We start from the raw sequence: 13,069 nt of genomic DNA, 5'->3' as shown, positions 1-13,069 counted from the left end.
ATAATACCCTTCTGGTGAGGGATTTGAGACAACCGAGAGATTCTTATTCCACTGTTTTAGAATTATCTCCAGGGCTGTTTAAGAAATTCACTGTTAATAGTCGCTTAGCAGAGAATGTACCCAAATCTCTCTTTATAACACCCAAGGCCTTATAATGTGCTGAAATTTTCAGTTCTGTTATACTCCGTGAAGAGGGTTATTTTTGCAACGGGTATTAGATTCTGTTTTCTCTTCCAATCTTATTATAACTTAAAATATAGAGCTGCCATTTCAGAGTAAATAAGGGAAAACGAGTGAGAGGTGAAAGACCAAAAACAAGAATGATTTAAACAGCATGACCTTGAAATTGGATTTATTCATCCCTTATTCCAAAATCTATTTTAATTTGCTGATATTGTACAATAAGATGCAGGTTTCCTAGCAATGTAATAAATTTCGATTATCTAACAAAGTATGTGCAGCAGCCTTGGTCAGATTTATCCATTTGCACCCAGCATGATTGTGTTGAGAAAAATGAAAAGATCATCTTTTCATGTTTTTGTGTGAAAGAGACAGCTTCCTGGTCTATGACTGGAAGAATGATTTGGGTCAGGTCTGCTTTCCATCTGGATTAAACAACTCTATTGTTAAGAGCAGCACTCTGGAGAAACGGATTCATCTCTTGATTTGGTTGTACTGATGGGAGGGGGAGGGGGTGCAATGCGGTGGTGGGGGATACTGCGGAGGCGGGGAGGAGGGGGGCAATTGCAGGGGCGGGAGAAAGAAAGTGTCTGGGCTGGGCTCCAAAAGCAAAAGTGGAAACGGGGGTGTGGGGGGTGTGGCCGGGGGTGGTGGGGGGGGGGGGGGGTGGTGGCTGGGTAGGGGAGGGTGTGGGTTGGGGGGGCGGTGTGGTGAGCCGCAAGATGAGTTAGCTTTACATTGCTGCAGGAATGTCCGGGGTCAGACGTGGCAAGGCAGCAGACAGGTTGAGGTCCAGAATCTGGCTGTGTGTGAATCTCCGAGCGATTATAAAACAAGGCTGGCCAATGTGTGAATCAGCTTGTGTGTTTAAACAAGGGGCACAGGCTTAAAGAAGGATCAGAGTGGAACAAACAAACTAACAAATTCAGCCTGAGATTTCGCCCCCCCCCCATCCCCCCAGAGGAGAATGTCTACTGCTTCAGCTGCAGAATCTTTTAAAATCCTGTACCACAAAAAAAAATCCTTCCAGATTTTTTAAAGCGAAGCCTGTAGAATAACATTTATTTACAAGACAGTAGAAATGATATTGGAATGATTGATCAGTCAGTTTCTAAGTCCCCTGACCTCGTACAGATGTTTCCTGAATCCAACAGTGCCAATGCTCTAGCTCAGGTTACAAATTACTGCCGGTGACATTAAGGAACAAATGCTTGATGAGTTCTGATGACATTCCTCGGTCTGATATTGCAATATTAACCCTTTGGGCTTCATTTTTGTTTAGGTTAACACCTCCCTGGGAACACTACTCCGTCACCCCTGGGACCTGAAATTCATATCACAAGATCACTAGATTAAATTGGATGAGGAAGGTCATTTTGCCTATCTTCGTTCATCCATCCAGAATGACCCCACATTCACCCCCAGTCCCCACTGCAACATCTAATTGTTTCTGTAATGATCAATCCCTGGTTTTTACCTCCACCATTCCACCTGGAAATCCATGTCATGATCCCTCACTGTGCCACCAACTCTAAATGGGCCACCCACTATTTTGAACCTGTATTTCAGTTTGATTTAAATTATTACTGTCACACATATGAGTATAAAAGTATTGTTTCTTGGGCGCTATACAAACAATACATACCGGACATAGAGAATGAAAGGAAAGAGTGCAGAATGTAGTGTTACAGTCATAGCTAGATAGCAGAGAAAGATCAACTTAAAATAAGGTAGGTCCATTCAAAAGTCTAATGGCAGCAGGGAAGAAGTCAGTTGGTACATAGCCCCTTAACTTTAATAAAAACTGAAAATGCTAGGAACATTCAGTAAGTTGGCAGCATCTGTGGTATCAGAAACTGAGTTAACATTTGCAGGTTGATGGCCTTTTGTCAGAACTGCTTTTCCAAATAATATTCTTAGGTTTGCCTAAACTACTCTGATTGCTATTTTTCATGACTCAAAGAAAGCATTCCATATTTAAGAGGATGAATTGTCCTGCATGAAATTAATTTATGTCACCAAATTTTAGTCCCTCGAGTAAAAGTTCCAGCGAAAGCAATTTCATCAGCCGAAACTGGATGACAGGTAAAAGAGGAACTGTGAACACCAAAACTTGCCAATTTCACAAGTAACACACTTCCCACTATTTCTGCTCACTCTTGCACAGAATTACAAGTGTTTTATTAACCTTGATATGCAAATGATATACTTGTGGTTATTTCTCTTTCCTGGCCAGTTTGTGCACAGGACTTAATCTACCATATTAAAATGGCAAGACAGGAGGTTTTATGGGTATCCTCCAACTGTCGAAGCTGGTAGAGAACTGGTTAGATTCTTCTGGGAGTTTGAACTGGCAATTTTAATCACTATGGCATCAATACCTCGGAGCAGTCCTAAACCTGGAATGGTACAGAGAAGTCCCCAGCTAACAAATATCAGAGGAAAGGTATCCATTGTCCTGGCATTGTCGGGGGTATCCCTTCAAAACTGTTGAGACCTAAGCACAAAACCTAGGCTGACTCGCCAATGCAATCCTGAGAGTGAACTGCGCTGTCTAATGTTCCCATTCTCAGCCGAGACATTAAACAAATGCCCCCTCTGCCCTCAAAAGTGGAAGCACAAGATCCCATAACACGATTTGAAGAAAATCAGGGTAGTTCTTCCACCCTGTCCCAGTCAAACGATAACCCTCCCCCAGTGTCACTGAAATGATTGTGTGGTCATTTCACTCTGCTGTTTATGGGATTTTGCATACAAATTGTCCTCCACAACAGTGACAAATGTTCAATGAAATATTCTTTGGCTGTAAATTGCTTTGGGATGATCTGATTTTGTAAAATGCACTACATGCATTGGAGACGAATATCAAGAAGTTCAGTCTGCCTCCAACCCATAGGGCAGAATTTTACAGCTGGCAGATTTTTCACTCTGCCATCCTAACAGGCACCAGAAGAGCATTAATTGGTTGGAATGAGATTTCTGCCCTCTCTCTGTTGTATTGCCTCCGCAAATTGCTGGCTAACCTGTTTGGCTGGCAGCTCTGTAGTCTCAGCAGCACCATCAGGAGTAGTAGCCACTGCTGGAACTACAAATAGTCTCTTGGATTGAGTCATGAAGCTGAAATGTAAATGAATCAGGGAGTTGCGTGGTGGTGGTAGGAAGGGAGGCCTGAATGGTCATGGGGGAAAGGGGTGAGGGTACTGATGCCAAGACAAGGTGAGGAAAGGTAGATGGGATAGGAGTGGTGCCCTATGCTGAAAGGAGGTCAGTGAGGGAGGCCACTTCTTCCCACTCTAGGCCTGAGCAGAGTGACCCTCGAGGCCTCCCCTAGTCACTGACCTCCTCCCACAAGCCTCAAAACTGAGGCTAATCAGGTGGCAGTCCATAAGTGACACTTAATTGGCCAGTTAAAAGCCTCAGTTGGGGCAAGAGCAGGCCCTAGCTTTACCCATCCGTAACACTGAGGATGGGGCAGATTGGAGGATAGTGGAATGGCAGCTGGGAAATTGTACCACCAAGGCCCTCAAATCACTGACTGGGGACCATGAATTTCTGCGCTTGCTGATTTTCATCTGGGATTGTTCAATGCTCTGGGTGTGGAAAATAGCAAAATGTTTCACAGCATTTTAATCCTTCAAATTAAAACACAAACTATCAACCAGCAAACGCAAGAGAGCAGGCACCTGCAGCGAGATCCCATCACATCCACACTCTGGATTAAATAGCTATTTTTGTAAGACATCCTGCTTACCTTTAGCACATTAAAAAAAAATCCTTGTGAAAGATAAACAGGATATGTCTTTTTTAAGTCTCTAACTGGAAATTTGACGTGGGTTGGGGAAGAATCCTGTCAAGATGAGTCTTAAGCCCATGGGGAATGTGTGGGGAAATGAGGAGAGTTGCTAGTGAGTGGGAATGAGGAGGAGTACAGAGAAAAAGAGGAGGATGGGAATAAAAGGAATGTAGAGAAACAGCCTTAGTGGAGATTGACCCTCCTGTAGGCACAGGGTTTCATCCTGATGGGTGGAAAAGACCTTCCTCCCTCTCATTGGTTTTGGAGTTATACTGAAAGTGGCAAGGGTCCGTGCTGCAGTTTCAGCTATTTACAATAAGATTAATGACTTAGATGAAGAGTGACAGAATAATGTATCTACATTTGGGGATGATACAAAGCTAGGTGGGATGGTAAACTGTGAGAAGGTTACAAAGGGGCGGCAAAAAGGTGTAGCCAGGTTAATTGAGTGGACAACAAGGTGGCAGATGGAGTGTAATGTGGAAAAGTGTGAAGTTATTCACTTTGGTCGTAAATATACAAAACAGAATATTTTTAAAAAGAATGAAACTGGTAAGAATGTTAATGTTCAGAGAAACTTAGGTTCACTCATACAAAGAAAATTAGCATGCAATTAGGAGGGCAAATGGCATGTTGGTTTTTATTTCCAGAATGTTGGAGTATAAGAATAAATAATTTATGGTACAATTGTATAGTATTTTGGTGAGACAACAGTTGGAATACTGTGTGCTGTGTTGGTCTCCATTTTTAAGAAAGAATATACTTGCTTCGGAGGCAGCATGGAGAAGGTTCAGTTGATTGGACCCTGGGATGAGAGAGTTGCCAGACCACCAGAGGCTGAGTAAATTGGATTTACATTCTCTGAAGTTCAGAAGAATTGAGACATGTTTTCATTGAAATGTAGAAGAACCTATATTGATTTGGGGGTGGATACTGAGAGATTGTTCACAACATGGGCACAATTGAAATTTCTTCATTCAAAGGGTTGTGAATCTTTAGAATTCTCTAACTCAGAGGGTGGTGGATGCTCCGCCTTTGGACATATTTAAGGCTGAGATAGACAGGTTTTTAGAGTGGGATTTTCTGGCCACGCTCAACCCAAAGCCAGAAATTCTCACTCAATGTTAATGGACCTTTGCATGGTCCACCAAATTTTCTGTCCTGCCCGCTATAATTCCCGTGGTGGGCAGGACTGAAAAAGTCTCTCAGGAAACCAAGGCACATGGGAATGGATAGCAAAGGTGGGTTGAAGTCAGAGATCAGCCATGATCATATTGAATGGCTCAAGGAACAGTAAGATCTGCTCCTATTCCTGTTTCTTATGTTCCTACTTCCCTAGAAGTAGTGGCAATAGACCTGCTGAGCCCGTGTGAAGGGAGATAGCCTGGCAATGATTCTTTTCCCTCCTTTCTGCTTGCAGTAACTATCTACTGAAGGTCCAGGTTGGGAAGCTTTGAATCTGTCACCAAATCTTCTCTTTGCTAATAGTACACAAGTTTCACACTGACAGCCTCTCCCTGGGTAGCAGTAATCCTACAGGGAGTTCCTATCACAAATGATTCTCCACCTTGGCAAAGAGATAGGTACTAATACAGATTTGGAAGAATGGCTGAAAGTCTTGCTCCACTGGAATCCAACCTCAAAGAAGAGAATCCTGACTGCTTACTGCAACAAATGTAATAGTCTCACATAACATTTTGATGTAACCCTATCACAGTAGCTGTTCTGTGTTCTTTGGAGCAGTGGAACCTTTTAATAAAAATATTTCATTTGAGTCATACATTGTTCTGCCGTCACGATTTAGAGAAAGGTGGAAGTTCCTGCCTTCAATATCAAGCAGCATTAAACTAAATTCAGCATCAAGAATCCTTCACAAAACTACGGTAAAGGGACTGCTGGGTCAGCAGCTGGAATTATATCTGACACAAAGGAAGATGGCTGTGATTGTTTTAGGACATCACTGCAGGAGTTCCTGAGGGAAGCATTTGCACACCCCAACAATCTTCAGCTGTTTTATTGACAATCTGTGTTTGATAAGGTCATAAGTGAGGAGACTTACTGCTTTGGCTATACTTAGTTCCATTTACAATTAATAATCAAACAGTTATGCCAGCAGGGTTTGAGTTACAATCAGGCTTGGGAAGATAAGTGGCAAGTAACATTCACAATTTGTAAGTTCCCATCTCCTCCGAATTTCAATGGTGTCATCATTGTTGCAGGATCAACCAGCCATGATGACACATCATCTCTAACATCTATGCAGAGCCTATGTAATCCATAATGAGAGCTCCTAACTCATCAAAGCCTATCCACAGTCTACCCGTCTCAAGATAAGGGTGGGGGGGGGGAGCGAGGGAACACCCATCATTTAAATCATGAATGAGACCACAACAACACTCAAGAAACTCAACACTATCTTGGTAGAGAGAAGGTCATTTGATTGGTGCCACTATTACCAGGTTCAATATCTCTTCCTTCCAACAAGCACTGTGTTTGCAGCTATGTATAATCTATAGGATTCTCTGCAGCAATTCAAAAAGGTTATTTAAAGAACTGCTGTTACTTTGGCCATTGAGAAAGAAAAGAGTGTTGCTGGAACATTGTCAACTCCACATTTCCATATGAATAAACCAACCTAACTTGGTCATATGGTGACATTCCTTCCTTATCGCTGGGTCCGTATCCTGAAATTCCCTACTTAGCACCATTACAGAAGCACCAAAAGCATGAAGACTGCAGCAGTTAAAGAAGACCCATCTGCACTGTAGGGTTTCTATGGCTTCTATGATTGTGACCTACTCAGTGTAATTGTGGTTGGACCATAGAAGCAGCCTTGGCAGCATCGGTTAGGTCCCGAGAATATATATATTTTTAAATAGCTGGAAGAGAATGTTACTGTGATTCTTTGCATTCAGTAATAATTCCAGCACAATTCATCATCCTGGGAAACAACCTCATCATTAGGTATTGAATGGTAAACTCAATATATCTAATTAATTGAGAAACGCAGGGTATTAGATAGTAAATTCATCCTTAAAAACCTTAGAAATAAATTTCACCAGTTTATTATTAACTGCTAACTCTCTCTCAGTGCCATAATTTTTACCATCAAATTATGATGTTAAAGAGACTTCGAGAAAGGAGGGAACAGATTGGCTTTCTAGATGTCACAGGTATAGGTTGAGAAGCAGTAGATTTAAACTGAGATGATGAGGAACTACTTCTCGCAGAGGGTGGTGAATCTGTGGATCTGTGCCCCATAGCACAGTGGAGTCTGAATCATTAAATGGTTCCAAGAAGGAGGTAGATATGTTTCCAATAAAAAAGAACAGATGGTTAAAGTGATTTGGAGCACTGGTGGGGAGGTGGATTTGAGACCAGGAAGAAATCAGCCATGATCTGATTGAATGGCAAAGCAGGCTCAAAGGGCTGAATTTACCTATTTCTTCTCCTAATTCCTATGTTCCTAAAAAAAAATCATTTGGAATTAAGATCTATAATTTACTGTAATACAACACTAATAAATAACTTGTGATTTCTAAGCTTTAATAACCCAAAATATTCAATTGGCTGAACTTCATTGCTTTAAAATATCGATCTACATCATCATTAGTCTAGTTGAGTTTAACTCAGTAAAGAATTTATTTAAAGGAATCCTTTTACTTTTTATTCTTCCAAAATATGGTATTTGGAATTTTCAACGGAAGAATGAGTCAGTTGGACAAAGCTGAGGCTGACACGGAAATGACAATGTTTAATATTGGTTGGAGAGACAGTGGAGGAAATGACCAGGGTGTTTATCTGTTTGTCAACCAGTGCCTTACATTTGGGGTTCCCATTCAGAGCTTCTACCTGAAAGTCTTGGCCAGGTCCAGCCTTAAACAAGGAGAAAGCTTGCCAAAGGAAAGGAGTACAAATTACACTTTTCCTACCAAGCAGCTCCTGATAGGTCACCGTTACCCAACAGCAACACTGTTCTGAGATATTCACAAACTGGAACATCAATCCTCCCGGATAGGGCAGATCAGAAAAAAAATTAAAGACACGGGAAAGGTAAAAGAGGGAGAAAGAACAAGATGCCTAATACTGTTAATGATCATGTGCACTCTGTTGATGGTGAAGTTTTCACAGTTTACAGGATTCATTGCACTTCAGCGAATGAACAAAATTCAAAGTTTTTTAATTGGTATAATTTTTTTCTGTTCATTTGTGGGACATGGGTGTTGCTATTTGGCCAACACTAATTATCCATTCCCAATTGGCCAAAGGCAGTTGAAAGTCAACCACATTGCTGTAGCTCTGGAGTCATATGTAGGCCAGATCAGGTAAGCTCAGCAGATTTCCTTCCCTAAAGGGCATTAATGAACCAGATGGGTTTTTCAAACAATCGACAATGTTTTCATGGTCATGAATTTGCAGTTACAGTTAAAACACACACCACTTGCACCCAGTACCACTGGTCAAATTGTGATTTTTAAGAGTATTTTTGTACTTTCAGATGAATCTGAGAAAGTAGTGTTGAGTTCTAGGAAGATAGGAGCAAGGGTAGGGTCTTCAGTCCTCAAGCCTGCTGTGCTATTCATTTAGATCAGAGCTGACTTTAACTCTGTTTACCCACCCTAACATCATAGTCTTCACACCCTACTGAATAATGATCTATCAGTCTCCATCTTAAAAGCTCCAATTGGCAAACATCCTCAACTTTTGGGGGGAGAAAATTCAAGATTTCTCCTACCTCTTGTGTTAAAAAAAAGTGCTTTCTCATTTCCCACTTAAATTGCCTACCTCTAATTCGTCATTATTGATTCCCCCACAAGAAGAACTATCAATTTATTCATCATAGAATGGGAAGAAATGCCAGCACCGAACTAACTGACGTTAAGCAAGGCCACTCCAAATGCAGTCCTGGTAGCCTTAAGGAGGTAGGGGCGGATCTTAATCCCCTCAGTGGGAGGGCGCCTCACCCATGAAAGCTGTTGGCCAAACTGATTGGCCAGTAGCTCTAGCAGTGCCAGAACTCAAGAGTGGATGTTGCTGGGACAGCAGGTAGGCCCCAGGTGAAGAGGACATGGCTTCTGGAGTGAGGTAATTCTATGAATATGGACAAAGAAGGATTGTGAAGGCTACACCAGAGGGCTGGGGCTTGGCTTTTGGTGGCCAGATGGGAAGTGACACAGTGGGGGCAGCCAGCAATGAGTCAAAGACTCCCTTAAGGGATGTACCCCTCTTCGTTCCCACTTTTGGCCAATTGCGTTAACAAAGGCCTTTCTATTCTTGCCCAAGCCAACCGTGGGTTATTTTTTGTATTAATAAGCTCAATTTTCTGCTAGTTAATTTTTCAGTGGGCTGCTGATTCTGGTATCCACCCGCTTATCATTTAATGGAGAGTGGGTTTGGAGTGGGCAGGAAGGCAGGCTAGTGACGTGCCATATTTTACACGACCCCGTCACTGAAAACAGACCTAGGAGGGAGCTGTAAGATGCACTGCTGGGTGTTTTGGGTGGATTTTCTCTGCTTAGCAGACTCCATAATGTAAAATGTTTCATTGGACTTAAGACGTCCAGGGACTTGGAAATTGCATGAAAAAGTAACAATTTGTACCCCTGATCCTTTGACGAGATCTGTGAGAGTAAAATTTCTGGGCTTCTTTATGTAGTCATTCGGAGTCAATTACTTCAGCAGCTTGACAGCTGTGTTGATCTGCCTCAGGCGGCCACTTATCCCCAGAGAGAGGAACTGTAGGCATAGACACTTGTCAGCAGTAACTGACCTAAGGGACTAAAAGCCAGTTGGCATTCGGTGGCTAAAGCTGTTAATGGATAGCTGTACTTGTCACAGCCAGAATTACTCACCAAGAACATGGCTAATGCCCATACAGTAGGAATGCTTAAAGTGATTCGCAAAGAACGTGGAGTTGGTGTGAGTTATGTAAGCAATCTTACTTGGTCTCCAAAATCCCAAGAGATTTAGTTAATACATGAGAACACAGGATTTCCATTCATGACCAATGCATATTAAGTTCGAGATAACGGTATGCCATAGTGTTGCTGCCTGAATTTATTTCACTCAGAACAGTTAGCAGCATAGCTGGGCTAGCGCTTAATATAAAAAAGGATAGCAAGAGTTTTTATAAATATATAAAAAGGAAGAGGCTGGCTAGGGTGAATGTTGGTCCCTTAGAGGATGAGAAGGGGGACTTAGTGGTAGGGGATGGGGAAATGGCTGAGGTCTTGAATAACTTTTTTGTTTCGGTCTTCACGGAGGAGGACGTGAATACTTTGCCGGGTGTTAGAGATGGAAAGGTGGTAGGACTGGAGGGTCTTAATGACATTACTGTTACTAGAGAGGCGGTGCTCGACAGACTGGAGGGACTGATTGTGGACAAGTCGCCAGGACCGGATGGAATGCATCCGAGGGTTCTGAAAGAAATGGCGGAGGTGATAGTGGATGCCTTGGTGGTTATTTTCCAAACGTCGCTGGATTCTGGGGAAGTGCCGGAAGATTGGAAAACGGCTAATGTTACGCCATTGTTTAAGAAGGGTGCCAGGCAAAAGGGAGGGAATTATAGGCCAGTTAGTTTAACGTCTGTTGTAGGTAAAATGTTAGAATCCGTCATCAAGGAGGAAATAGTGAGGCACCTTGAGGGGAATTGCTTGATAGAGCAGACGCAGCGCGGTTTTGTTAAGGGGAAGTCGTGTCTGACAAATTTACTGGAGTTCTATGAGGATGTGTCTAGGGCGGTGGATAGAGGAGAGCCGGTGGATGTGGTCTTTCTTGATTTTCAGAAGGCGTTTGACAAGGTACCTCACAAGAGGTTATTGCAGAAGGTCAGGGGACATGGAGTTGGGAGTAGGGTGTTAGCGTGGATAGAGGATTGGTTGTCAAATAGGAGGCAGAGAGTGGGAGTCAATGGGTGCTATTCGGATTGGCGGTTGGTGACTAGTGGAGTGCCCCAGGGGTCAGTGCTGGGGCCTCAGCTATTTACCATTTATATAGATGATCTGGAGGAGGGAACCGAGTGTATGGTGTCGAAATTTGCTGACGACACCAAGATTGGTGGAACGGCAAATTGCGCGGAGGGTGTGGAGAGTCTGCAGAAGGATCTAGATAGGCTGGGCGAATGGGCCAGGAACTGGCAAATGGAATTTAATGTTGGCAAGTGCGAGGTGGTCCACTTTGGTAGGAATAATGGTAGGAAGGACTATTACTTACGGGGCGAAAAACTGCAGCAGGCGACAGTGCAGAGGGACCTTGGGGTCCTTGTGCATGAGTCGCAAATACCCAGCTTGCAGGTGCAGCAGGTGGTCAGGAAGGCGAATGGGATGCTGGCCTTCATAGCGAGGGGGATTGAATATAAAAGTAGGGAGGTCTTGCTGCGGCTGTATAGGGCATTGGTGAGGCTGCAGCTGGAGTACTGTGTGCAGTTTTGGTCGCCGTACTTACGCAAGGATATTTTGGCCTTGGAGGGAGTGCAGAGGAGGTTTACTAGGCTGATGCCGGAGTTGAGGGGGTTGAGCTATGAGGAGAGGCTAAATAAACTAGGCTTGTACTCGTTAGAGTTTAGAAGAATGAGGGGAGATCTCATTGAGACGTATAAGATGATGAATGGGATGGATAGGATAGAGGTGGAGAGACTCTTCCCGCTCAGAAAGGACAGTAGGACTAGGGGGCACAGCCTCAAGATAAAGGGGGGACGGTTTAGAACGGAGTTGAGGAGGAACTTCTTCACTCAAAGGGTGGTGAATCTCTGGAATTCTCTGCCCGTTGAAGTGGTGGAGGCTGCCTCGCTAAATATTTTTAAGACGCGGGTTGATGGATTTTTGATAAGAGAGGGGATTAAGGGTTGTGGGGAGAGGGCGGGAATGTGGAACTGAGCCACGACAGAAACGCCATGATCTTATTGAATGGCGGGGCAGGCTCGAAGGGCTAGATGGCCTACTCCTGCTCCTATTTCTTATGTTCTTATGTTCTTTATGTTCTTAATAAATACTTCCTGAAATTGGAGTTGCTTTAGAGACTAGTGTTGATAGTGATGGGCGTCCTTCTCTGAATGATTTGTGTTTTCTGACAGGTAAATCTATCCACCGCGCAGAGTTTTGACATTGTGTTCGGTACAAATAGTGTGCTTCGGCTCACCTGAGCAGAACAGAACCGCCTGCCGTCTGGTCAGGGAATATTAATGGCAATGACGATGGACAGGTTAGCAGCCTAGATTGTTTTCCAGTTTTAGAAGAGTAGGAGTTTCCTCAAAGTTGCTCTGAGTCCACCATTGCAACTTCATCAACAACCCCACTTAGATGCTCAGTGGATATATACAGATGGGGCAAGAGCATCTCAACCTATACAGACCTGTAAAAAAATGAATAAAAGCTGACCAACAGTTTCAAATGGAATGATGCAGCTCCAAAATGTACTGAAGCCAAAAGCCTCTGAATAGAAGTCTGCCAGCAACTAAGTGCGCACCAGGACATATGCTTCTAAAACTAAGCTGTGGCTGTGCTCAATACTCATACATGAAATCCTAAACAGAGATATGAGTGGAGATTCTGTGGTCATTGGTCTGATTCCTGACATGTTGGCCTCTTTTCCAGTATTCAGAATCCACAATGAACATGAACCTTTCATTCTTCATCAAAAGTATTAGACTTTGGCTAACTCGTAACAAGAACTGCTTGCTCAATACCATTTCCGAGGATTTGCTTTGCTTTTCTTTGCAGTTTAAAACTAATTTCCCAACGACTTGGAGATATCGGTGTTGGGTTGATGTAGGCACAGTAAGAAGTCTCACAACACAAGGTTAAAGTTTATTTGGTATCATGAGCTTTTGGAGCAGTGCCCCTTCATCAGGTGAGTCTGAAAGAGCACCGCTTCAAAAGCTCGTAATACCAAATAAACCTTAACATGGTGTTGTGAGACTTTTTACGAATTTCCCAACAGCAGCAGACCATTTATTACTGGGAGAAAAATGTTTTTTTTTTAACTAATTGTCTTGTTGCAAAGTGAAGATTCAAATCTGGTCTTAAGCCGTTAAAACAGCCTGTGCAGCACTTAAGATGTCAAGTCTGTGCTCACTTTTATCTGTAGATATGCACAGAC

General features: G+C 43.0%; 1 protein-coding gene across 1 annotated transcript in view; it reads left to right on the top strand.

The window, feature by feature from the left end:
- The window catches only part of nr5a2 (nuclear receptor subfamily 5, group A, member 2), a 183,704-nt gene that overhangs the window by 78,907 nt on the left and 91,728 nt on the right, over positions 1-13,069 (top strand). The gene's annotated exons all lie outside the window — the stretch shown is intronic.

The sequence above is a fragment of the Carcharhinus amblyrhynchos genome, chromosome 9 (genome assembly GCF_965287045.1).
Source record: "Carcharhinus amblyrhynchos chromosome 9, sCarAmb.v2.hapA, whole genome shotgun sequence".
NCBI classification, from domain to species: domain Eukaryota; kingdom Metazoa; phylum Chordata; class Chondrichthyes; order Carcharhiniformes; family Carcharhinidae; genus Carcharhinus; species Carcharhinus amblyrhynchos.
The sequence above is the reverse complement of the archived record's forward strand: the minus strand, read 5'-3'. Positions and strand labels throughout refer to the sequence as shown.